Genomic DNA, 24,595 nt, shown 5'->3' with positions numbered 1-24,595 from the left:
CGAATTGCTTCCCACCGGCGCTGCCGATGCTGAAGGAATTGGAGGTTCGAATCTCTTCTCCTCCTCCAAATTCGATCCGAAAGGCGCTCTGTTAAATAACCACCGCGTTTGACATCTTGGTAGAACTTCCTGTGTCTCCACTGCGAAAGCTTTTGCTCCCTGCTGTGTGGAATTTACAGAATGTTATATCATCTCATTTCAGTGTACTGTCACATTTTCTTTATTTTCTCTTCTTCTTTACCAGCTTGTTGGGAAGGGAGGTGGTTTGGACACTTAGGAACATTGAATGATTGAACTGGTGCGGGACTTCTTACAGGGAAAGATGTTTCAGGCAAGTGATTCACCATCACCCCATCTTGCCATCACACTGGAATGATATTTCTGCTGTAGCACAGAATGCTGATATTGTTTTCTTCACACTGTGTATCACAACTCACCCAAAGCTGCTAGGGCTCTAATGCTTTCCTGTTTGATAGAGTGTGGCTGATGCCAAGGGGAGCATCCCTCTGCAACATGAGAAATAGTGCCCACATGGGAAGTGCCTCAGCACTCAGAGTTAGCACTCAGCTGTGTTCATGTTTATGCATTGTAAACTCCACTGTGGTCCTTTTAACAGCAGCTGGGACCCCCAGTCTCACAGATATGTGCAGAAGGGAAGGAATGTGAAGAGTCAATCACGCTCTTGTTTGTAAGTTCATGTAAGTATTGGAAAGGCACAATGTGACTCTTCTCTAGGCTGAACAAGCCAGTCTGCCTCAGCATTTCTTCATAGCAGAGCTGCTTCAACATTCTTATGTTCTCTTGTCTTGCTCCATTCACTCCATGTCACTGCTGGTGGGCACAAACCAGGACACAGTATTCTGGTGGATCCTCATGAGTACAAAGCAGAAGGGGACAAGCACCTCCCTCACCCTGCTTGCCATGTCTCTTCTCTTGGAGCCCACAATACAGTTGGTCATATAGGTGGCAGACACACAGTTATGGCTCATGTCATGATCTTGGTGCACCTGAAACTCGGAGTCTCCACAGGGCTGCTCTCAGTTTGTTCTCCCAGACTGTAATCATACTCGGAAGAACCTGACCAAAGTCCAAGTCCACCTCATGGACATGTTGAACCTCATTTGATTCATGTGGACTCACTTCCCAAGTTTGTCCAGGTCCTTTGAATCCATCCCTACCATCTCGTGCATGAAGTGTACCTCTCAGCTAAGTGTCATCTGCAGACTTGCTGATGGTGCATCTGATCCCACTGTCTCAATTCATTGATTGAGATGTTGGAGAGCATTAGTCCCAGGACAGACCCCAGGGGGACACCACTCTTCACCAGTTTCCACCTGGCTGTGACCATCCAACCAATTCAATTCCTTATCCACTGAACAGCTCATCCTTCAGATCCACACCTCTCCAACTTTGAGATAAGGAGGTTGTGTGGGACCATATCAAAAGCCTTGCACAAGTCCAACTGGATGACATCACTTACTCTTCCTTCATCCATTTCTGATTATCTTCATGTCCTCCTCTTGTCTTGCTGCATTCACTCCATGTTGGTGCTCATGAACTCTTTTCCTCCGTGCACTGTGGAATATGTTTAAATGTGTTGTTTCCATTCAGTGCACGATCACATTTTCCTCATTTTCTCTACTTTTTAATTGCCAGATGGTGAATAACTTGTTGACCAGACCAGACACATACCAGCATTGAATGACTGAACTGGTGCCACACAGCTTACAGGGAAAGGTGTTGTAAGCAAATGACTCACCATCACTCTATCTTGCTATCACACTAGGAAGATGATTCTCTAGGACAGAATCCTGATATTGTTTTCATCACATTGTGTATCACACCTCACTTAAAACAACAATGTCTGTAATGCTTTCCTGTGTGAAATTCATTTCTCTTTTCTGCGTTGACAAGGATTTCCTCTCTTGCACCTCCGCTCAAGTGTGTCACCTCAGAAGCAAGCTAACACACAAAACAGAAAATTCTCCCCAGTTGTGCACAAAGAACTCAAACAGCTGTAAACTACTTCCACAATTTGGAGATAGAGAGGTTTAGGAATACCTGAAAGGATGACTAGAAAGGTATAGCGAAGAAGAGAAGGAGATAGCAGGGCAGGACAGGGAAGGGAAAAACTCAGTCTATCTCTGTTGATAAGCTCCCTTCGAGTATGGGAAGGCCACCGTGAGGTCTCCCCCCAGTCCTCCTCCAGGCTGAACAAGCCAGTCCACCTCAGTGTTTCTTCATACAGGAGGTGCTTCAGCCTTGTAATCACCTTCACAACCTCCCCTCAATTCTGCTTCAATTGTTCCACAGCACTGCAGGTGGTTCCTGAAGAAGGCAGAAGGGAGTGGGACAATCACTTCTCTCACCCTGCAGGCCACTGCTCTTCTGATGGAGCCCAGGATACAGGTTGCCATCTGGGCTTATGGCTCACGTCAAACTTTTTGTCCACCTGAAACTCCAAGTCCTTCTCCACGTGGCAGTACTCTGTCAGCTCATGGAATGACCTGAGCCCAACTTCAAGCCACTTCTGTTTGTGGAACCTCATTCAACTCACATGGGCTCACTTTTCAAGCTTGTCCAGGTCCCTTTGGAAGGCAACCCTTCCTTCTATTGTATCAACTGCACCACTGAAATAAATGTTACCAGCTATCTTGCTGAGGGTGCATTTCATCCCACTGTCTAGATCCACTGACAAGGATTTTGAGGAGCACTGGTTCCAGCACAGACCCCAGGGGACACCACTTGTCACTGGCCTCCACCTGACATGGAGCTCTTGACAACAATCCTATGTCTGTAAGCATTCAACCTTCTCCACTGAACAGTCCACCACTCATACACATCTCTCTTTAGCTTACAGATAAAGATGTTGTGTGGGACAGTGTCAAAGTCCTTGCACAGGTCCATGTCGATAACACCACTTACGTTTCATTTGTCTAGTGATGCTGTTCCTGCACCATAGAAGTACACCAGGTGGATCAGACAGGATCTGCCCTCACTGAAGAAACACTGGCTGTGTTGGATCCCCTCCTTTTCTTGCATGTGTCTTAACATGGCTTCCAGAAGAATCTGTGGCTCAATCTTCCCCAGCACAGACACGAGGCTCGTGGGTCTGTTGTTTCCCGAGCCTTCTGAGAAGGCAACACCCTCACCCATCCTTCCCTGCATAACTCTTGTAAACAGCATGTATCTCTTCATCGCAGTATTCCAGTTGTGTGAAGCTTCTCACCACATTTCCATGAGAACATATGCACAATATTTTTCTACTTTTCCATGTTGTGGTTTCCAGCTCTGGCTTATTTCCCATGATGCATGCATTGGGATACAGGAACTTCAGATGGGCTTTCAGATGTGCTGCCTTCCTCAATGTTCTCTTCCTCTCTCATTTAGAACAGCCTTGAGGGAAGAGAACACTGCCTGTGCTTCCAATCCCTTCAGTATCCCTCCAAGGGATATGAATTCTCTTGATTTTTTGCAGTCTGCTCACTGCAACCTCATTAACTCTGTTTGAATAATTAGGATAGAGTAGTTCTCCAGCATTACCAGCTATGGGAACCTCTTCTTGTTACTGCAAAGTCAGGCTCTCATCTTCAATGAGATAGAGACATTGTTGTGCTTTCCTCTTCCATTCCTTTTGCTTGGAAGCATGAGAGTAACTGAAAATCGAAACAGCATCAGAAATCAAGACAGTTTTCCATCTTTTCCTTCTTTTCCTTCTTTCCTCCCATGCATGCAATGAATCCATCTGTCCATCTAGCCATTTGGGATAGTTGCCATCTCTCAAGTTACTATTGATACTGCAACACATGAACTACTAGTGAAACAACCATGGACCAAGTATATAAGCAGACAAAATTGTGAATACAGCCCTTAATTTGTGCCATGCAAAATAACAGTGACACCTGGGATCCATCTCCTTGTACACCTTGTACACTTGATTGGCCCTTGGCACCTCAGGGAGAGGAGGGTTGACCCATGACCTTGCTTACTGTAACCTCATCTTTGGTTTCGATATGGAGGGAACAGATCCAGGCACAGAAGAGCTTCCAATGATACTTCCCACTCTGACTGCGCTCAGTGCACAACAGACATGTTGCTGTTCACCTTCAGGTGCAGAAGTGTATGAAAGGAAAAACAAGCTCACTGAGCCATAAATAATACACCCCTATGTTGCCAGTCCAGAGCTACCTGAACCACTTCAGCCCTAGCAGATTTATGCACCTGCTGGTTATTTTGATGATATTCCATGTCTTAGGTTCGTGAGCACCACAGAGATCCTATTATGGTAATCACATTCTCCACATGGGCAGCAATACCTTTACACAATGCAGCAGGCATGAGGGGTTTGCCTCTGTGCTACCAGTAACTCTCCTTGTATGGTCTTAACCACTCCCAAGGAGTATTTTCCACCATTCATGATTAAGCACAGAGAGCACTGATCACTTTTCTCATTCGGCAATATCCAAAGCCAGCAGCATGGCCTGTGCTTCTGCACTTTGGTTCCATTCACCCTCTTATTCAGTGGTTTCTGCAACTTGTCATGAAGGACTCCATACTCCAGTAAATGCTCCTGCATAGTCAGGAGAAAGACAATCTTTGCCTCCATTATGGGTCATGACAATAAGTTGATATTTGCAGTCATTCTCTCATCCTACATATAGAGGCAGCTGATACTGACACAGATGGTTCACCAGTTCAGCCAGAAGGCCTTGCACAGGGACTGGAGAAACTGCAGGGCCTGTTTTGAGGGTGGGAACAACTCCAAGGCCTCCTGCAGGAACTGGAACGATTATAGGGCATGTCACGCATCTGGGAGCAACCACAGAGTGTGTTGAATGGGTTGGAGCAACCACAGGACATATTGTAGAAGAAGGAGAAACTTCAAGGCTGGGCCTGTTAGTTGGACCAAACACAGGGCCTGCTGTGAGAGATGGGGCGACTACAGGGGCTCTCATGGGAGTTGAAGAAACAGTGCAGATTGTCACTCTTAGAGGACTGGGGAGACTCCATGGCCTGTTTGGAGGACTGATGAAACTACAGGGCCTGTCGCAGGATTTGAGGCAACCACAGGCTGTGATGGAGGAGCTGGAGCAACAGCAGGGCAGATAGCAGGGTTGCAGTAACTACAGGCCTGTGGCAGCAGCTGGAGCAGCCACAGAGCACGGAGCAGGGCTTGGAGCCACCACAGCAACTGGCACAGGCCTCAAAGCAACCACAGGCACTGCAAGGAGGGTTGAAGAAACTGCAGGGCCTATCACAGCAGTTGCAGCAGCCACAGGGCCTGTCACATTGTCATCAGAGGTAGAGACCTTCTCTTCCCCTCTCTTGAGTGTGAACATTCTGAACAAGACCAACCAACCCCTTGGGAAGGATCCATGCCCCCTTTGGGACAGGTCTCTCCCGACTTTTAGACTTCTGTGTGATGTCACATGGCAGAGAACATCTCTCTGGCCAGTTCAGGCCAGCAGGCCTCCTTCTGCCCCCTACCAGCTTCTTGTGCACCACCAGCACGCTCACTCTCAGGGCACAATCAGAAGCAGAAATGGCCCTGGCTCTGTGCAGCACTGCTCAGCAACAACTCACTAGTCACTGTTCTAAACGTGCTTTTCCTCCTAAAGGCCAAACAAACCATCATATCAGCCACTACAAAGCAAGTCAGCTCCATTCACACAACAAACAGGACAATCAGCAACACAGAAACGTCTTACAAAAACCAGCTGTAAGCCAGCATCAGCACATCCACTTGGAATGCAGCCCCTCATTCATGGCACACAGCAGTTACAGCACCACCTGCAATTTGTGCCCTTATGCTCCTACCAATGCTGCTGATTCGCCCCTAGGACCTCAGAGAGAGGAAGGGGGACCCGTCCCCTTCTTTTACTGTACCCTGATGGCTGGCACCGCTGTGGCAGGGAACAGATCCGCATGAGAAGAGCTTCCCCAGACACTGCTCACCATGACTGCCCTCATTTCACACCAACACAGGGACCTCAAGCTGTCCTTCAGCTTCCGGTCTAGAAGGCTTGAAGAGCAACACTGATCCTCAATGCATCTCTACAACAGCATAATAACTATGCACATAAGAGTGAAGCTCAGACTCTTTCAGACTTCTCAGCAGACTTTATTGGTTTCTGTCACCAGGCATTCAACTCCAGGAAATACATGAGCAAAGGGAAATTCCACATTGCTTTGAATCTTCTATTATCTAATATTCCATAATCCCAAAATGTTCCAGAATCATTCATTTTGACTTTACTCTGGGAAAAGAACCAAACCAAACCAACAACCAAAACTAAAACAGAGAAATAGTGCATAAAAGCAGATGTATGAACATGGGAGCTTCAATAGTAGAAAATTTCCTTCTCCTTTTTCACTTAATGCTTAGGAGCAATAGCACTATCACAATCTGATATCACGACTCAGTGATCCCAGCATGCATCCACCTCCAAACGTAACAAAATTTAAATATGAACACATGAATAATGCACTGCATCAGAGGAGATTGTCCTTGACTTCTCACACAGCACATCTCTGCTTCCCCGGTGATTTTTGGTACAGTGTTGGTGCCTCCTTCATTTCAATTGGAAGAGATCAGCCCACGAGGACCGAGATGCTTCTCCTTCTCCTCCCTTACTGATGGCTGAGCCAGGGGCTTTGATCCAAACTGGCATTCTCCTCTGCTGCCCTGGCACCCGTGCCTTCAGAGACGGCAGCTCGGCCCTGCAAAGAACACAGTGCAGGGCTGACATGGGGCCGTTAACGGCAAGCAGGTGTCAGCGAGAAGCTGGGAAGGCTCATCTGAACCGATGTGAATGGGAGACCACTCTTCCCAGCCCAGAGGCAAAGAAACAGGAGGGCGGGGACACAGCTCTCTGACCCGGACAAGACAACATTAAAACCCTGTAACCCTACTATTAAAGCCCTATACCCCTACGCAGGCCCTGCATAATGATCTCAGATAATCATAATTGGAAATCGTTTTTTTGGTCAGAAGAGGGGAGCAGACATTAATGATTCCCGCAGGAACAAATAACAAATACCGTGCTTTAAAGCCATCGGTAAAAAGGGGATAAGGGATGGGGGAACTCAGACAGCAACGGAGGGGAAACAGACTCCGAGGTGACAGCAGTTATGCCGTCGCCGATGCCGTGCAGGCGACGCCACCCATCACCGCCACGGCCTCGCCGCAGCTCCCCGCCGTCGCACAGCCGCACTCGGGGCCGAACCCTCCCTCGCAGCCTCCGTCCCCGCCTCCCTCCGCGCCCCGCACCGCGCTGCCCCCGCGCTCCCCCTCGGCCCCCGCGCGGGGCTCCGCTCCCTCACCTGCACGGCCCAGTCGCCTTCTTCTTGGCCGAGGCCGGCCGAGCACAGCGAGCTCCGCCGCTCGGCCGCGCCGTGCGGCAGCCCGGCGGGGAAGCAGGGCAAGAGCGGCCCGAGGAAGCGGAACTCGCTGTCGACGGTGCCGGCGGCGAGGCGGACGTCGTAGACGTAGCTGCGGGGCAGGGAGCCGGCGCCGCTGTCGGCGGCGGAGCGCGGGAAGGCGGGCAAGGTCCCCGGCTCGCCCCGCCGGGCCCGCCGCACGTGGGCGGCCACGGCGGCCGCCGCGCCGGCCACGAAGAGCGCGGACACGCAGGCCAAGCAGACGCTGAGGTACAGGGTGAGGCGGCCGTCGGGCTCGGCGGCCGGCGCCTCTTCGCTCGCCCGCAGGCGGCCTTCGGAGAAGCCGTCGGCCAGGGCGACGGCCAGCGTGGCGCTGGCGGAGCGCGGCGGCCGCCCGCGGTCCCGCACCAGCACCACCAGCCTGTGCCGGGCCGCGTCGCGCTCGCCCACGGCCCGCGCCGTGCGCACCTCGCCGCTGTGCAGCCCCACGCGGAACAGCCCCGGCTCCGTCGCCTTGGCCAGCTCGTAGCACAGCCACGCGTTCTGCCCCGCGTCCGCGTCCACCGCCACCACCTTGGCCACCAGGTAGCCCGCCCGCGCCCGCCGCGGCACCAGCTCGCCCAGCGCCGCGCCGCCGTCGGCCGGCGGGTGCAGCACCACGGGCGCGTTGTCGTTCTCGTCCCGCACCAGCACCCGCACCAGCGCCGTGGCGCTCCGCGGCGGCGAGCCCCCGTCGGCGGCGACCACCGTCACCTCCACGGCGCGCACCTGCTCGTAGTCCAGCGGCCGCACCACGGACACGGCCCCGCTCTCGGCGTCCACCGACACGGCGGGCCGCTCCTCGCCCTCCTCCCGCACCAGCGCGTACCTCACGCGCCCGTTCGCGCCCGCGTCCGCGTCCGTCGCCTTCACGCTGCCGATCCGCACCGCGCCCGCCTCGTTCTCGCTCACCCACATGCTGTACGCCGCCTGCGTGAAGCGAGGCGCGTTGTCGTTCACGTCGCCGACCCGCACCCGCACGCTCTCGCGAGCGCTCAGTCCCGCCCGGCCCCGGTCCGTCGCCACGATGCTCACGTTGTACTCGGCCGCCGTCTCCCTGTCCAGGGCCGCGCTGGTGCGCAGCTCGTAGTGGTCGGCGAACGCGGCCGTCAGGCTGAACGGCACGTCGCCCTCGACGGCGCACTCCGTCCGCCCGTTGTCGCCGGAGTCGCGGTCCCGCACGCTCAGCAGGGCCACCACGGTGCGCGGCGGGGCGTCCTCGGGGATGGACGCGCTCACCGAGCTCAGCTCGATCTCCGGCGCGTTGTCGTTCACGTCCAGCACCTCCACGTGCACTTTGCAGTGTGCAGACAGACCGCCGCCGTCACTGGCTTTCACTGCAAATTTATGGATTTTCACATCCTCAAAGTCCAGTTTTCCTGATATGCGAATTTCCCCTGTATCACCGTCCAAATCAAAAAGCTGTTGGGACTTCTCCGAGGTGAACTCGTACCGCACTTTGCCGTTGGTTCCTTCGTCGGGATCCGCGGCCGACACCCGCACCACCAGCTGCCCCGGGGGGCTGTTCTCGGCCACGCGCACCTCGTACACCTCCCGCGAGAACACCGGCATGTTGTCGTTGGCATCCAGCACCACCACCCGCACCTCAGCCGTGCCTGACCTGGGCGGCGAGCCCCCGTCCGTGGCCGTGAGCACCAAATGCAGCTCCCGCTGCTCCTCGCGGTCCAAAGGTCTCTCAAGGACGAGTTTCACGAATTCAGCATCCGCTTTCCCTTTTTCTAGAGCTAGGGAGAAATGCGAGTTCGAGGAGAGGCTGTAATTCTGCAAACCGTTCAGTCCCACGTCATCATCCTGGGCGCTTTCAAGGGAGAATCGAGACCCGGGAGCTGCGGCTTCGGGTATCTCCAGAACCACCTCCTTCTGCGGGAACACGGGGGAGTTGTCGTTCACGTCGCGAAGCTCCACCTCCCCGCGGATCAGCTGCACCGGGTTCTCAAAGAAAAGCTTAAAGAAGAGCGCGCAGCTCTCGCTGTGCGGACAGATCCGCTCTCGGTCCAGCGTCTCCGTGACCGTCAGGACGCCGCTGTGCGGATCGAGGCGGAAATGCTGCTCGCTCCCCTCGGACACCACGCGCGCCTTGCGAGCCGCCAGCTGGCTCGGAGAAAGCCCCAGGTCCCGGGCGACGTTGCCCACCCACGAGTCCCTCGCCATTTCCTCCCACACGGAATAGCGCAGCGTTTCGGCCCCGCTCTCCCACACGCAAACGCACACGAGCCACAGCACCACTCGCCTCTGGCCGCCGCCGCCGCTCCGGCTCCCGCTCGCCGTCCCTCTCCGCCACGGCCGGCCTTTCCCGGCGCCCTCCATGCCTCGCCGCCTTGCTCGCCGGCCCCGACGCGCCGCGCTGCCGCTCGCCGACCCCAAGCCGCCGCACTTTCACAGCGCCTCGGCCCCCAAGCCCCCGAGCGCCCGGCTCCGTGCCCCGCCGCCCTTCCCGAGCGGCTCGCACGGCTCTTCTGCGCGCCTGCGCCTGAAAGCGCGCTGCGGCCACAGGGACCTGCCGCTCCGTGGACAACATCCCCACCCAGCGGCGCGACGCCGAATTGCTCCTTCTCCGCCTTCCCACCAGTTTCCCGGTTCGAATCTCCTTTCCCCTCGCACACGCGATCCCAAAGTGCAGTGGAAATACTCGCCGCGTTTGGCAGCAGGCTTGTTGCCCTCACACGCACTGCTGCTCTGGGTGTCACTTCTCAGGTCTCCACGGCGAATTCATTTCCTCCGCTCTGTTTGGTCTTTGCAAACTATTTTGTCACTGACATTCAGTTTATTGTCATAGTTTCCTCATTTTTTTTTTTTTTCTTATTCTTTTTTTTTTTTTTTTCCTTTAATCCCTTATGGTAATTAACTGGAAGAGCAGTCCTGACACAGAGTGGTACTGAATGGGAGAATTGCTGCCAGACAGCTTACACAGAATTGTGCTGTAGGCAAATGATTCACCATTACTCCACCACGCTGTCATGCTCAAGTCATAATACTCTTCCAGGACAGAATGCTGATCCTGTTTTCTTCACACTGTGTATATCAGCACGCCTTATGGTTCCAGGCTTCTAATGCTTTCCTGTTTGAAAGTCAGCTTTCTTCCCTGACACGACAAACATGTCCTACCTTGTGACTATTCTGAAGTATGGCATCACACAACAATGCTCTCAGATCTCCTAGGACACCAAAGGGGCTGTACACTTTGCTGCAACCCTGGCATCAGTGATTCACTTGCCGAAGCCATGTCAACAAGCAAGGATCTCCTCGTCAAAGCATCCTGAGCAGGCGGAGAGTTACTCATAGATCTCTTATCATAGAGAAATTAAGGTTGGAAAGGATCATCAAGTCCAGCCATCAACCCACCCCACCGTGCCCACTAACCAATGTGGCAGTGCATCACTACTCTTTATGAGAAAAAATTGTCCCTAACATCCAACCTGAAATGCTTACATGCTCTCCTCCATCTGATCTACTGAGCTTTGACCACGTTCACATGCTTTCTGCCTTGTGCTTGGGCTCGGTCTTGTCTTGGTACTCAGATGTGCCTCAGAGCCCTGGGAGATTCAGGCAGCAGCAGCATCTGGTCCTCTGTCAGGTGTCAGGTGGCTTGAGACAAGCAGAGATGCTCCTGTTTTCTGGGGCTCTCTCTACAACATTGGGTCAGAGTTCCATTGCTTCTACCATTACACAGCTGCTTTGTGAAGCCTCTGCTGTGAGCTCCCAGAAGAGTGGTGCCAAGGGGAGCATCCCTCTGCAACCAGGCAAACAACGCCCACATGGGAAGTACCTGAGCACTCAGAGTTAGCGCTCAGCTGTGTTCACGTTGATCATTTGTGAATCCCACTGTGGTCCTTTTAACAGCAGTTGGGCCCCACGGTCTCACAGGTATCAGCAGAAGGGAAGGGATTGAAAAGTCAATCTCCCTCCTGTTTGTAAGCTCATTCATGTACTGGAAACGACAATGTGATCTTCCTCTAGGCTGAACAATCAGTCTGCCTCAGTTTTCCTTCATAGCGGAGGTGCTCTGATTTTCTGATCATCTTCATACCTTCTCTGCTTTTGTTCCAATCGTTCCATGCCAGTGTTGATGGGCACCAACCGGGACAAAATATTCCAGGTGGGTCCTCATAAGAGCAAAGCAGAGGAGGACAATCACCTCCCTCACCCTGCTAGCCACCTCTCTTTTCATGGAGACCACAGTACAGTTGCTCATCTCTGCTGCAAGCATGCATGTCTGGCTCATCTCCTTCTGCACCTGAAACTTCAAGTCCTTCTCCACAGGGCTGCTCTCAGTCAGTTTTCTCCCAGACTGTAATCACACTCGCAAAGGACCTGACCCAATTCCAAGGCCACCTCGTGGACGTGTGGAACCTCATTCAATTCCCATGGACTCCCTTCTCAAGCTGTTCCAGGTCCTCTGGAGAGCATCCCCACCATCTCCTGCATCAACTGCACTACGCACACCAGTGTCATCTGCAAAACGGCTGAGGGTGCACTTGATCCCGCTCTCTCAATCCATTGATCGAGATGTTGAAGAGCGCCGGTCCCCACACAGACCTCTAGGGGGACACCACTCATCACTGCTTTCCACCCGGACATCACGTTCTTGGCCACGATTCTATCGCTGTGAGCATCCAACCAATTCCGTATGCACTGAACAGCCCAGCCTTCAGATCCATAACTCTCCAACTCTCCCGTAAGGAGGTTGTGTGGGACCATGTCAAAAGCCCTGCGCAAGTCCAACTGCATGACAGCACTCACTCTTCATTTGTCCAATGCTGCTGTTACTCCACCATAGAAGGACACCAGATTGCTCAGACAGGATCTGCCCTTGTTGAAGCAACGCTGGCTGTGTCAGATCACCTTCTTTTCTTGTCTTAACATGGCTTCTGAGAGGATGTGTTCCCTGATCTTCCCCGGCACAGACATGAGGCTCCTGGGTCTGGAGTTTCCCAGCTCTTCCTAATGGCTAAGACCCTTGACCATCCTTTTCTGTCTAACTCTTGTAAACAGCTTGTGGCTCTTAAATGTAGTTTTCTTGTTGTGTGAATCTTCTCACCCCATTTCCATGAGAACAAATAGGTTGATTTGTTGTAATTTTCAATGCTGTGGTTTCCAGCTCTGGCTTATTTCCCATGATGCATGCATTGGGATACAGGAACTTCAGATGGGCTTTAAGACGTGCTGCCTTCTTCAATGTTCCTCCCTCTCTCTTTTAGAACAGCTTTGAGGGAAGAGAACACTGCCTGTGATCCCAATCCCTTCAGCATCCTCCCAAGGGATATGAGTTCTCTTCATTATTTGTAGTCAGCTCACTGGAACCTCATTAACTCTATTTGAAAGAGCAGAATAGAGTAGTTCCCCAGCTTTACCAGGTATGGGAGCTTCTTGTTATTGCAAAGGCAGGCCTCCAGCTTCACTCACATTCTGCCATTGTTGTGCTTTCCTCTTCCATTCCTTTGGATTGAAAGCTTGACAGGCTAGATAGCATCAGAGTCCAACTCAGTTTTTTATCTTTCCCTTCCTTCCAACCATCCAGCCATCCATAAGGCATCGTTAGCAACTCTCAAGTTACCATTCTTACTAGCAACCCAGAAACTTCTACTAATAACAACCATGGGCCAAGTGCTTCAGTAGACAAAATGGGGAATAGAGCTTGAAGACGATCAGCCAGGTCACATCCTGAACCAATGCTTGAGCACCAGGTGAGAAGGTGTGGCCAATTCAGGGAGCTCAGCTGCAAGCAATGCACCTGGAAGCACTGGAGCCTGGCTGGATCCAAACGTCCTCACCCTCATTTCAGGGTTCACAGATGAGGGAGTGACATCTCTTGGAGTGGATTGCACTCCTTTTGATTCATCACCAGTCACTGGAAGGATGAGCAAATTTTGTTTGTTTGTTTGTTTGTTTAGCTGCTATTGCTCCATTGTGTTTCTATCCTTATTTTCCATTGACGCATCCTCATTCCTGTCATGTAACATTGACAGTGACAAATCGCATTCTCCACGTAGGTAGCAATAACTTTTCACAATGCAGCAGACTTGAGGGATTTGCCTCTGCACTGCCTGTTGCACAGCTTGTATGGTTTTGCAATACTCCCAGGGAGTATTTTCCACAATTCATGATGAAGGTCAGAGATCTGATCACTGATCACCTTTCTCATTCAGCAGTATCTAAAGCCAGCTGGATGGCCTGCAATTCTGCACGTTGGCTCTATTCATCCCTCCTTCCGTGGTTTCTGCAACTGGCCAAGAAGAACTCCATACTTCAATAAATGCTCCTGCATGGATTGGAGTCACACAGTTATTTCTCCCACTGTGGATTAAGACGACAAGTTGACACTTGCAGTCATTGCTGAGTCTTACGTACAGGGGCAACTGATGGTGACACAGACTGTTCCCTGGTTCAATAGAAGGCCTGGCACAGGGACAGGAGAAACAGCAGGGCCTGTTTTGATGGTTGGAAAAACTTCAAGGCCTCCTGCAGGAACTGGAGCGACTACAGGGCTTGTGATGCATCTAAGAGCAACCACAGGGCCTATTGCAGAGCAAGGAGAAACTTCAAGGCCTCACATGAGTTGGAGCATCCACAGGGCCAGCTGCAAGGGTTGGAACAACCACAGGCCTCTCACGGGAGTTGAAGAAGGAAGTTGGAGCAGCCACAGAGCATTGAGCAGGGCTTGCAGCCACCACAGCAACTGGCACAGGCCTCAAAGCAACCACAGGCACTGCAGGGAGGGCTGAAGAAACTGCAGGGCCTATCACAGAAGTTGCAGCAGCCGCAGGGCCTGTCACATTGTCATCAGAGTTAGAGACCTGCTCTTCCCTTCTCTTGAGTGTGCTGAATAGCACTGATCAGGGGGCAGGAGGCATAGGCCAAGCCCCAGCATGTGGCAGTGATTGCTGTCTCTCTACAGTTGACAGAGTGATGGCGTATCTGCTGCAAACTGTTTGCCAATTCTTCTGGATCCTGCACCTGTTCTGGACTGCAGTTCCAAAGCACAGACCATGCCCAATCTTCTGGGGGACTGCTAATATCCTCCCACACAGCCTGACTCTGCAACAGGGCAGATCTCTGTGTTGTATTAATAAGGAGCTGGTTAAACATAGACAAAACCAGAAACAGATTCAGGAGATGCTGCAGTAGGATCAGGCTGGTTTGAACATCCCAAGGACATTTAACACTCTCAAGAGCCATTGTAACTAGGCCAAAAGATAACAGGTAGGTGAAGGAGAAGGAAGAGTGAGGACATGGAGGAAAACATGGCCTGTTCACGCTCCCGCACTCTGGCTCTCTAAAGACACAAAGGAAAATGTGTAATTCTTCATAGCATCTGAGAGATGGTTCCCTATGTACGAAGATGATGACAGTGTGCAGTACAAACACCAGCTGAGTCTCCTGAGCAGTAACTTCAACACATCAGAACTTGAGGTTACATGTAACAGCAAAATCATCATCATCTTCTTCCAGGCACCTAAGATGTTAAACAGCACAACAGGGAACAGGAATAGCAACCAAGGTGTGAAATGTAATCACTTCTAGAAAGCACTCCAAAAGACTTCCAAAAATAACTGAAAAGCTAACATGGTGCCCACAAGCTAATAAACTAATAACACACATATAAGAATTCTGCAATTCTGTTTTCAGTACACTCAGACAAGACCTGTGCTATCTCAGCCTTTCAAGCCACGTTTTGGACACCAAAAACAGTGTTGTAGTATAACCTGACAGCATTTCAGAACCACAAGTTCATTATTCACCACCGTCTTCCAGCAGGATGGGGGAGAGAGTCAGAATACAAAAATCAAAATAGAACACTGGAAAAAAAAAACAAAAAGATGTAGAGCAGGAGGAATGGAGATAGAAGTACAGACGGAGGTAGAGATACTGAGAACAACGTAGATGTAGTCATACATATACTGAAATAAAGAGACACAGAGGCAGGCAAAAGAAGAGATGCAGAACCACCTGGAGATACAAAGAATAAAGAATCAATGCACCACCACCTGCTGACCAATGCCCACCCCGTTCACAAGCACTTGCTGGCCCCCAAACCTGACATCTCCGCACTTTTAGACTTCTGTGTGATGTCACATGGCAGAGAACATCTCTCTGGCCAGTTCAGGCCAGCAGGCCTCCTTCTGCCCCCTACCAGCTTCTTGTGCACCACCAGCACGCTCACTCTCAGGGCACAATCAGAAGCAGAAATGGCCCTGGCTCTGTGCAGCACTGCTCAGCAACAACTCACTAGTCACTGTTCTAAACGTGCTTTTCCTCCTAAAGGCCAAACAAACCATCATATCAGCCACTACAAAGCAAGTCAGCTCCATTCACACAACAAACAGGACAATCAGCAACACAGAAACGTCTTACAAAAACCAGCTGTAAGCCAGCATCAGCACATCCACTTGGAATGCAGCTCCTCATTCATGGCACACAGCAGTTACAGCACCACCTGCTATTTGTGCCCTTATGCTCCTACCAATGCTGCTGATTCGCCCCTACGACCTCAGAGAGAGGAAGGGGAACCCGTCCCCTTCTTTTACTGTACCCTGATGGCTGGCACCGCTGTGGCAGGGAACAGATCCGCATGAGAAGAGCTTCCCCAGACACTGCTCACCATGACTGCCCTCATTTCACACCAACACAGGGACCTCAAGCTGTCCTTCAGCTTCCGGTGTAGAAGGCTTGAAGAGCAACACTGATCCTCAATGCATCTCTACAACAGAGTAATAACTTTGCACATAAGAGTGAAGCTCAGACTCTTTCAGACTTCTCAGCAGACTTTATTGGTCTCTATCAACAGGCATTCAACTCCAGGAAATACATGAGGAAAGGGAAATTCCAGATTGCTATGAATCTTCTATTATCTAATATTCCATGATCCTGAAATGCTCGAAAACCATTCATTAGACTTCAAGTTGGGAAAAGAACCAAAACAAACCAAAAACAATTACAGTGCTCAAAGAGCACCCTGTATAGCATACAGAACCAGGGAAATCCTGGTTGAATGTGCAGTGTGCGAATGGCAGCCACCTCTATGGCAGCCAGCTTTTCAGGGCTATTAAGGAATATCTTTGCTGACAACATTCAGATTGGATTAACAGCTACACAGAGTGGTAATTAACAGATTACAGAACTGTTGAGCCAATGTGACAACAAAAAAAGAATGCATAAAACCTGCTGAATGAAAATGGTTCCATGAAGACCAGATTTCTACTTCAAATTTTTCACTTAATGCTTAGCAGCAATAGCACTATCACAATCTGATATCACATCCCAGTGTTCCCAGCACCTCCAAACATAACAAAAATTTGAACATGAAATCATGAATAAAGTACTGCATCAGAGGAGATTGTCCTTGACTTCTCACACAGCACATCTCTGCTTCCCCGGTGATTTTTGGTAGAATGTTGGTGCCTCCTTCATTTCAATTGGAAGAGATCAGCCCACGAGGACCGAGATGCTTCTCCTTCTCCTCCCTTACTGATGGCTGAGCCAGGGGCTTTGATCCAAACTGGCATTCTCCTCTGCTGCCCTGGCACCCGTGCCTTCAGAGACGGGAGCTCGGCCCTGCAAAGAACACAGTGCAGGGCTGACATGGGGCCGTTAACGGCAAGCAGGTGTCAGCGAGAAGCTGGGAAGGCTCATCTGAACCGATGTGAATGGGAGACCACTCTTCCCAGCCCAGAGGCAAAGAAACAGGAGGGCGGGGACACAGCTCTCTGACCCGGACAAGACAACATTAAAACCCTGTAACGAACCCCTTGGCCCTACTAAAGCCTTGCATCACGACTTCAGAAAACTGAAAAAAAAAATTTTAGGTCAAGGAGAGGGGAGCAGACACTTATGGTTCCCTCAGGAACAAATACCGTGCTTTAAAGCCAACGGTAAAAAGAGGATAAGGGATGGGGGAACTCAGACAGCAACGGAGGGGAAACTGACTCCGAGGTGACAGCAGTTATGCCGTCGCCGATGCCGTGCAGGAGAAACGCGACGCCACCCATCACCGCCACGGCCTCGCCGCAGCTCCCCGCCGTCGCACAGCCGCACTCGGGGCCGAACCCTCCCTCGCAGCCTCCGTCCCCGCCTCCCTCCGCGCCCCGCACCGCGCTGCCCCCGCGCTCCCCCTCGGCCCCCGCGCGGGGCTCCGCTCCCTCACCTGCACGGCCCAGTCGCCTTCTTCTTGGCCGAGGCCGGCCGAGCACAGCGAGCTCCGCCGCTCGGCCGCGCCGTGCGGCAGCCCGGCGGGGAAGCAGGGCAAGAGCGGCCCGAGGAAGCGGAACTCGCTGTCGACGGTGCCGGCGGCGAGGCGGACGTCGTAGACGTAGCTGCGGGGCAGGGAGCCGGCGCCGCTGTCGGCGGCGGAGCGCGGGAAGGCGGGCAAGGTCCCCGGCTCGCCCCGCCGGGCCCGCCGCACGTGGGCGGCCACGGCGGCCGCCGCGCCGGCCACGAAGAGCGCGGACACGCAGGCCAAGCAGACGCTGAGGTACAGGGTGAGGCGGCCGTCGGGCTCGGCGGCCGGCGCCTCTTCGCTCGCCCGCAGGCGGCCTTCGGAGAAGCCGTCGGCCAGGGCGACGGCCAGCGTGGCGCTGGCGGAGCGCGGCGGCCGCCCGCGGTCCCGCACCAGCACCACCAGCCTGTGCCGGGCCGCGTCGCGCTCGCCCACGGCCCGCGCCGTGCGCACCTCGCCGCTGTGCAGCCCCACGCGGAACAGCCCCGGCTCCGTCGCCTTGGCCAGCTCGTAGCACAGCCACGCGTTCTGCCCCGCGTCCGCGTCCACCGCCACCACCTTGGCCACCAGGTAGCCCGCCCGCGCCCGCCGCGGCACCAGCTCGCCCAGCGCCGCGCCGCCGTCGGCCGGCGGGTGCAGCACCACGGGCGCGTTGTCGTTCTCGTCCCGCACCAGCACCCGCACCAGCGCCGTGGCGCTCCGCGGCGGCGAGCCCCCGTCGGCGGCGACCACCGTCACCTCCACGGCGCGCACCTGCTCGTAGTCCAGCGGCCGCACCACGGACACGGCCCCGCTCTCGGCGTCCACCGACACGGCGGGCCGCTCCTCGCCCTCCTCCCGCACCAGCGCGTACCTCACGCGCCCGTTCGCGCCCGCGTCCGCGTCCGTCGCCTTCACGCTGCCGATCCGCACCGCGCCCGCCTCGTTCTCGCTCACCCACATGCTGTACGCCGCCTGCGTGAAGCGAGGCGCGTTGTCGTTCACGTCGCCGACCCGCACCCGCACGCTCTCGCGAGCGCTCAGTCGCGCCCGGCCCCGGTCCGTCGCCACGATGCTCACGTTGTACTCGGCCGCCGTCTCCCTGTCCAGGGCCGCGCTGGTGCGCAGCTCGTAGTGGTCGGCGAACGCGGCCGTCAGGCTGAACGGCACGTCGCCCTCGACGGCGCACTCCGTCCGCCCGTTGTCGCCGGAGTCGCGGTCCCGCACGCTCAGCAGGGCCACCACGGTGCGCGGCGGGGCGTCCTCGGGGATGGACGCGCTCACCGAGCTCAGCTCGATCTCCGGCGCGTTGTCGTTCACGTCCAGCACCTCCACGTGCACTTTGCTGTGCGCAGACAGACCGCCGCCGTCCGTGGCTCTTACCACCAGTTCGTGGGATTTTGCTTCCTCAAAATCTACGTTACCCAGAACCCGAATTTCCCCGGTGTCAGCGTTTAGATAAAAAAGTTCGCGGGATCCTTCCGATGCTTTTGTAAAGGTGTACCGCACTTTGCCATTGGTTCCTTCGTCGGGATCCGCGGCCGACACCCGCACCACCAGCTGCCCCGGGGGGCTGTTCTCGGCCACGCGCACCTCGTACACCTCCCGCGAGAACACCGGCATGTTGTCGTTGGCATCCAGCACCACCACCCGCACCTCAGCCGTGCCCGACCTGGGCGGCGAGCCCCCGTCCGTGGCCGTGAGCACCAAATGCAGCTCCCGCTGCTCCTCGCGGTCCAAAGGCCTCTCAAGAACGAGCTCCGCGTATTTGCCTCCCCGCTTCCCCGTTTCGAGAGCTAGGGAGAAATGCGAGTTTGAAGAGAGGCTGTAATTCTGTAAACCGTTAATGCCCACGTCCTTATCCCGCGCTTCTTCTAGAGGGAACCGAGATCCAGGCATCGCCGTTTCGGGTATCTCCAGAACCACCTCCTTCTGCGGGAACACGGGGGAGTTGTCGTTCACGTCGCGAAGCTCCACCTCCCCGCGGATCAGCTGCACCGGGTTCTCAAAGAACAGCTTAAAGAAGAGCGCGCAGCTCTCGCTGTGCGGACAGATCCGCTCTCGGTCCAGCGTCTCCGTGACCGTCAGGACGCCGCTGTGCGGATCGAGGCGGAAATGCTGCTCGCTCCCCTCGGACACCACGCGCGCCTTGCGAGCCGCCAGCTGGCTCGGAGAAAGCCCCAGGTCCCGGGCGACGTTGCCCACCCACGAGTCCCTCGCCATTTCCTCCCACACGGAATAGCGCAGCGTTTCGGCCCCGCTCTCCCACACGCAAACGCACACGAGCCACAGCACCACTCGCCTCTGGCCGCCGCCGCCGCTCCGGCTCCCGCTCGCCGTCCCTCTCCGCCACGGCCGGCCTTTCCCGGCGCCCTCCATGCCTCGCCGCCTTGCTCGCCGGCCCCGACGCGCCGCGCTGCCGCTCGCCGACCCCAAGCCGCCGCACTTTCACAGCGCCTCGGCCCCCAAGCCCCCGAGCGCCCGGCTCCGTGCCCCGCCGCCCTTCCCGAGCGGCTCGCACGGCTCTTCTGCGCGCCTGCGCCTGAAAGCGCGCTGCGGCCACAGGGAGCTGCCGCTCCGTGGACAACATCCCCACCCAGCGGCGCGACGCCGAATTGCTCCTTCTCCGCCTTCCCACCAGTTTCCCGGTTCGAATCTCCTTTCCCCTCGCACACGCGATCCCAAATCTCAATGGAAGTACTCGCCGCGTTTGGCAGCAGGCTTGTTGCCCTCACACGCACTGCTGCTCTGGGTATCACTTCTCAGGTCTCCACGGCGAATTCATTTCCTCCGTTCTGTTTGGTCTTTGCAAAGTATTTTGTCACTGCTATTCAGTTCATTGTCGTACTTTCCTCATTTTCTTTTTTCTTTCTTTTCTTTTTCTTTTAATCCCTTATGGTAATTAACTGGAAGAGCAGTCCTGACACAGACTGGTACAGAATGGGAGAATTGCTGCCAGAGAGCTTACACGGAATTGTGCTGTAGGCAAATGATTCACCATCACTCCACCATGCTGTCATGCTCAAGTCATAATACTCTTCCAGGACAGAACGCTGATCCTGTTTTCTTCACACTGTGTTTATCAGCACGCCTTATGGTTCCAGGCTTCTAATGCTTTCCTGTTTGAAAGTCAGCTTTCTTCCCTGACATGACAAACACGTCCTACCTTGCTTCTGTTCTGAAGTGTGGCATCACACAACAATGCTCTCAGATCTCCTAGGACACCGAAGGGGCTGTACACTTTGCTGCAACCCTGGCATCAGTGATTCCCTTGCCTAAGCCATGTCAAGAAGCAAGCATCTCCTCGTCAAGGCATCCTGAGAAGGGGGAGATTGATTCATAGATTCATAGAGGTGCTCTGATTTTCTGATCATCTTCATACCTTCTCTGCTTTTGTTCCATTCGTTCCATGCCAGTGTTGATGGGCACCAACCGGGACAAAATATTCCAGGTGGGTCCTCATAAGAGCAAAGCAGAGGAGGACAATCACCTCCCTCACCCTGCTAGCCACCTCTCTTTTCATGGAGACCACAGTACAGTTGCTCATCTCTGCTGCAAGCATGCATGTCTGGCTCATCTCCTTCTGCACCTGAAACTTCAAGTCCTTCTCCACAGGGCTGCTCTCAGTCAGTTTTCTCCCAGACTGTAATCACACTCGCAAAGGACCTGACCCAAGTCCAAGGCCACCTCGTGGACGTGTGGAACCTCATTCAATTCCCATGGACTCCCTTCTCAAGCTGTTCCAGGTCCTCTGGAGAGCATCCCCACCATCTCTTGCATCAACTGCACTACGCACACCAGTGTCATCTGCAAAACTGCTAAGGGTGCACTTGATCCCGCTCTCTCAATCCATTGATCGAGATGTTGAAAAGCGCCGGTCCCCACGCAGACCTCTAGGGGGACACCACTCATCACTGCTTTCCACCCCGACATCACGCTCTTGACCACGATTCTATCGCTGTGAGCATCCAACCAATTCCGTATGCACTGAACAGCCCAGCCTTCAGATCCATAACTCTCCAACTCACCCGTAAGGAGGTTGTGTGGGACCATGTCAAAAGCCCTGCGCAAGTCCAACTGCATGACAGCACTCACTCTTCATTTGTCCAATGCTGCTGTTACTCCACCATAGAAGGACACCAGATTGCTCAGACAGGATCCGCCCTTGTTGAAGCAACGCTGGCTGTGTCAGATCACCTTCTGTTCTTGTCTTAACACGGCTTCTGAGAGGATGTGTTCCCTGATCTTCCCCGGCACAGACATGAGGCTCCTGGGTCTGGAGTTTCCCAGCTCTTCCTAATGGCTAAGACCCTTGACCATCCTTTTCTGTCTAACTCTTGTAAACAGCTTGTGGCTCTTAAATGTAGTGTTCCAGTTGTGTGAATCTTCTCACCCCATTTCCATGAGAACAAATAGGTTGATTTGTTGTAATTTTCAATGCTGTGGTTTCCAGCTCTGGCTTATTTCCCATGATGCATGCATTGGGATACAGGATCTTCAGATGGGTTTTAAGATGTGCTGCCTTCCTCAATGTTCCTCCCTCTCTCTTTTAGAACAGCCTTGAGGGAAGAGAACACTGCCTGTGATCCCAATCCCTTCAGCATCCTCCCAAGGGATATGAGTTCTCTTGATTATTTGTAGTCAGCTCACTGGAACCTCATTAACTCTATTTGAAAGAGCAGGATAGAGTAGTTCCCCAGCTTTACCAGGTATGGGAGCTTCTTGTTTGCAAAGTCAGACCCACAACTTCACTCAGATTCAGCCATTGTTGTGCTTTCCTCTTCCATTCCTTTGGCTTGAAAGCTCGACAGACTAAGTAGCATCAGAGTCCAACTCAGTTTTTTATCTTTCCCTTCCTTCCAACCACCCAGCCATCCATAAGGTATTGTTAGCACCTCTCAAGTTACCATTCTAACTAGCAACCCAGGAACTTCTACTAATAACAACCATGGGCCAAGTGCTTCAGTAGACAAAATGGGGAATAGAGTTTGAAGACGATCAGCCAGGTCACATCCTGAACCAATGGTTGAGCACCAGGTGAGAAGGTGTGGCCAATTCAGGGAGCTCAGCTGCAAGCAATGCACCTGGAAGCACTGGAGCCTGGCTGGATCCAAACGTCCTCACCCTCATTTCAGGGTTCACAGATGGGGGAGTGACATCTCTTGGAATACAGATTGCACTCCTTTTGATTCATCACCAGTCACTGAAAGGATGAGCAAATTTTTGTTCCTTTATTTTTATTTTTATTTTTAGCTGCTATTGCTCCATTGTGTTTCTATCCTCGATGAAGGCACTGTCATCACCTTATTTTTCCATTGTCGCATCCTCATTCCTGTCATGTAACACTGACAGTGACTCCTGGGATCCATTTGTTTATACTCCAGATTGCCTTTAGCATCCCAGGCAGAGGAGAGGACCCATAACCTTCCTTATGGTAACCTCACCTGTGGTGCCTGTATAGCCAGGAACACATCCAGGCAAAGAAGAGCTTCTAAAGACACTTCCCACTCTGACTGCCCTCTGTTCACAAATGACACTTTGCTGTTCACCTTTGGTTGTAAAAGGGTGTGAAAGGAAAATCCAGCACATTGGGCTGTAAATAACACACCTGTATGTCACCTGTCCAGAGCTATAAGAACCACTTTAATCCTAGCAGCTTTATCCTCCTGCTGGTTGTTTCGATGTTGTTCAGTGGTTTGACTCTTGAAAATGTGAGCATCTTACAGAATGTACTTCTGTAATCATGTTCTCCATGTGGGTAGCAATAACTTTCCACAATGCAGCAGACTTGAGGGATTTGCCTCTGCATTGCCTGAATAGCACTGATGAGGGGGCAGTAGGCATAGGCCAAGCCCCAGTACTGATTGCTGTCTCTCTACAGTTGCCAGAGTGATGGCGTATCTGCTGCAAACTGTTTGCCAATTCCTCCAGATCCTGCACTTGTTTGGTGTGGAGCTCCAGAGCACCGACAGTGCCCAATTTTCTGGGGACCAGCTGGTATCCTTCCACACAGCCTGACACTCACAAAGCACTGTGTCAGGGTACATCTCTGTGTTGTATCAATAAGGAGCTGGTTAAACACAGACAAAACCAGAAACAGATTCAGGAGATGCTGCAGTAGTATCGTGCTGGTTTGAACATCCCAAGGACATTTAACACTCTCAAGAGCCATTGTAACTAGGCCAAAAGATAACAGGTAGGTGAAGGAGAAAAAAGAGAGAGGACATGGAGGAAAACATGGCCTGTTCACGCTCCCGCACTCTGGCTCTCTAAAGACACAAAGGAAAATGTGTAATTCTTCATAGTGTCTGAGAGATGGTTCCCTATGTACGAAGATGATGACAGTGTGCAGTACAAACACCAGCTGAGTCTCCTGAGCAGTAACTTCAACACATCAGAACTTGAGGTTACATGTAACAGCAAAATCATCATCATCTTCTTCCAGCCCCCTAAGATGGTAAACAGCACAACAGGGAACAGAAATAGCAACCAAGGTGTGAAATGTAATCACTTCTAGAAAACACTCCAAAAGACTTCCAAAAATAACTGAAAAGCTAACATGGTGCCCACAAGCTAATAAACTAATAACACACATATAAGAATTCTGCAATTCTGTTCTCAGAACACTTGGATAAGACCTGTGTTATCTCAGCCTTTCAAGCCACGTTTTGGACACCAAAAACAGTGTCGTAGTATAACCTGACAGCAGTTCAGCACCACACGTTCATTATTCACCACCCTCTTCCAGCAGGATGGGGGAGAGAGTCAGAATACAAAAATCAAAATAGAACACTGGAAAAAAAAAACAAAAAGATGTAGAGCAGGAGGTATGGAGATAGAAGTACAGACAGAGGTAGAGATACTGAGAACCACGTAGATGTAGTCATAGATACACTGAGATAGAGATAAGAGACACAGAGGCAGGCAAAAGCAGGGATGCAGAACCACCTGGAGATACAAAGA

The 24,595-nt window shown here is 52.9% G+C and overlaps 2 pseudogenes; both read right to left on the bottom strand.

Annotated features, from left to right (window-relative positions):
• Positions 1-6,611: 6,611 nt before the first annotated feature.
• On the bottom strand, positions 6,612-9,973 carry LOC125700237 (protocadherin beta-15-like; annotated as a pseudogene).
• Positions 9,974-16,175: 6,202 nt separating this feature from the next.
• Positions 16,176-20,253, bottom strand: LOC125700223 (protocadherin beta-15-like; annotated as a pseudogene).
• Positions 20,254-24,595: the final 4,342 nt, after the last annotated feature.

Source organism: Lagopus muta, chromosome 14 (genome assembly GCF_023343835.1).
Source record: "Lagopus muta isolate bLagMut1 chromosome 14, bLagMut1 primary, whole genome shotgun sequence".
Taxonomy (NCBI): Eukaryota; Metazoa; Chordata; class Aves; order Galliformes; family Phasianidae; genus Lagopus; species Lagopus muta.
The sequence above is the reverse complement of the archived record's forward strand: the minus strand, read 5'-3'. Positions and strand labels throughout refer to the sequence as shown.